Raw genomic sequence first — 2541 nt, forward strand, 5'->3', positions numbered from 1 at the left:
AGGGATAGGGAAGTAACTCCATGGCAAAGAGCCCCTTGGTTCTTCCCAGTATTAGGGAGGAAAAAAAAAAAAGAAAAGAAAAGAACCAATGCACACTATCCAGGAGAGGAAAAAGGACATTTGTCCTGATACATCAAGAACCCAAGAATGAAAAAAAAAAAAAGCATTTTTTGGAGTCAACTTCTTTACAAGACCCTTCCCTGCTCTGAATATTCTGACCAGTTACTCAGGGAAAAAAAGAGCAAATGCGGAAATAGTCCACCTGCACCAAATGGACTCCCTTTGTTGTACTAATCAGAAATGGTTGGCGTGGACCATTAAGGACGGCTGGCCTTTGAGCCCCAGTAATTTCTGCTTAAAACAATGATGGCTTTGTGGGAAGCAGAATGGGAGGGCGGCTTCCTAGTTAGGGGCAAAGTACACTGTGCTCCACTAGTCCATTTATTTTATTGTCATTATATGTATAAGAGCAGTTTTCACAATAAATTAAAGTCAAGTTTAAAGGGGAGAAAGATGCCACAAAAGAGAAAAATGCAACTAGCAGTGGAGAAGTTGTAGAAGCAGAGGGCCATGCTGTTTTGTTGAGGAGGAGCCACTAAGGCCTAGGCACTGTGTTTAAATGGCCCCAATAATAATCTTTCATAGAAAGTATGTTATTTCCATTTAACAGATGAGAGAAGAAAGGTTTAGAGAAGTGAAGGCTTTATTCAAGTTCACAAAGGAAGTAAGTTGAAATCCTGATTGAAATCCTGATCCCATTAATGCCAAAGCTCATACTTTTTCCATCTTAACTGAGATCCTGTTCCCTCTTCCTCCAAATGAACAGTCCTGGACCCCTAGAGCTGTGAAGCCGAAGATAATTATCAGAGTTCCTTTTGCAATGCTCTCATGGTGCATTTCTCTCCATTCTCGGTGATTAACACAGATCTTGATGCATGGCTGACTCTCCAGTAAGGACATTCTGAACTTAAAGAACAGAATGAACAAATGAGCAAAGGAGATGTTTTAAACAATGTGGCTCCTCTTATGAATCACACTCTAAAAACAAAACAAAACAAACAAACAAAAAAAAAAACACAACAGCTCCTGGGCATCTTTCTCTGCATCAGTTCTCCAGGGGCAGGATATTACCTCAAGAATCACACAAAAGACTTAGTCAAAGGAGGCCGCAGTGAGTCTGGTGTTGTGCCTCCCCTGCCCTCATCTGGGGAACACTCTGGTTATACAAAATGCAGGATTATCTTCTACTGGTATAGTTGTTACCAACAGCTAATCAATAGTTGTTAGTAATAGCTAACATTTATGAAGCACATATTAGGCAGTAGGCCCTGGGCCAAGACCTTTCCATGTCTGATTTATTTAATCCTCCAAAACTTGAGAGAAAGGCACACCCCTGAGTGTGGGTCCAGGAGTGGACACAACTGTGCTGAGACCATTAGGAGCTATTTCTGTATACGTATGTGTTTATAGCTAACTGACCCTCTCATGGAGGAGCTGGAGGCAGGAAGCTTTCTGAGGCACCAGGACTTGGTTTCCACATAAGTTAGGTTATTGTATGTACTGGCATGAGGAGACAATGAATCTGAACATGGTGTATTTTTCCATTTATTTATGTCTTCTCTAATGTCTCTGAATTTAGTCTTCTCCCTAGAGAAATGCATAACTTTTGTTATATTATTCCCAAGTAATTAAAAATTTTAATGCTATCATAAATTATCTTTAAAAATTAAAAGGTATTTAGGGCTGGGGATGTGGCTCAATCGGTAGCGTGCTCGCCTGGCATGCGTGCGGCCCAGGTTCCATCCTCAGCACCACATACAAACAAAGATGTTGTGTCTGCCGAAAACTAAAAAATAAATATTAAAAAAAAAGATACCCATTACCAATTTAAGAGAGCTTTTGCTAGGTTATAAGTTTTTAAAATTTTATTATATAGATACTTCTTTTTAGTTAAAGAAGTTTTCTTTGGTACCCAACTTGCCAAAAGTCTTATTTTTTAATGAGTGGATTCTAGTTTTGTCAAAGTTTTCTGAACCTATAGAAATGACCATATGTTTTCATCCCTTCTGACAGTTAAGGTATAAATTACATTTTTGACTTTTTAAAATTTTAAACAAAATTTGTATTTCTGATACAAATACAGTTTGGATTTTGCATATTTTGGATTTGATTTGCTAGTATTTTACTTAAGAATTTGTATCCATTTTCAAAAGTGAAATCAATCTGTATATCCCATTTAATATTCTCATCAAGTTTTCAATGCAGATTTTACCATCTCCATTTCTACTTGTGACTCCTAAGAGGTAGAATAATTGGTCAAAATCACATATAGCTAATTGGTGACTGTGTCAGGATTAGAAGTCAGGTCTGTTTGAACACAAAGCATGCTTGTTTCCTCATGTCACGTAGCTTTCATGAACATTTATCAAGTTCCTTAAATCAATCCCAGCTCCTAAATGTTTCTAAAACATAAGATTGAAGAGGGATTATGATAAGGGTGATAACATCAGATAATCTTAGGAGACTATGCTGATATTTTCA

The 2541-nt window shown here is 37.6% G+C and overlaps 1 long non-coding RNA gene across 1 annotated transcript; it reads right to left on the minus strand.

Annotated features, from left to right (window-relative positions):
* Nucleotides 1-689: 689 nt before the first annotated feature.
* Nucleotides 690-1654, minus strand: LOC107160462. The gene is made up of 2 exons (XR_001505859.2): nucleotides 1480-1654; nucleotides 690-961 (listed from the first exon to the last, which is right to left on the minus strand). It is a non-coding gene; the product is annotated as an uncharacterized LOC107160462 (long non-coding RNA).
* Nucleotides 1655-2541: the final 887 nt, after the last annotated feature.

This window comes from Marmota marmota, unplaced genomic scaffold (assembly GCF_001458135.2).
Source record: "Marmota marmota marmota unplaced genomic scaffold, marMar, whole genome shotgun sequence".
In the NCBI taxonomy this organism is placed as follows: domain Eukaryota; kingdom Metazoa; phylum Chordata; class Mammalia; order Rodentia; family Sciuridae; genus Marmota; species Marmota marmota.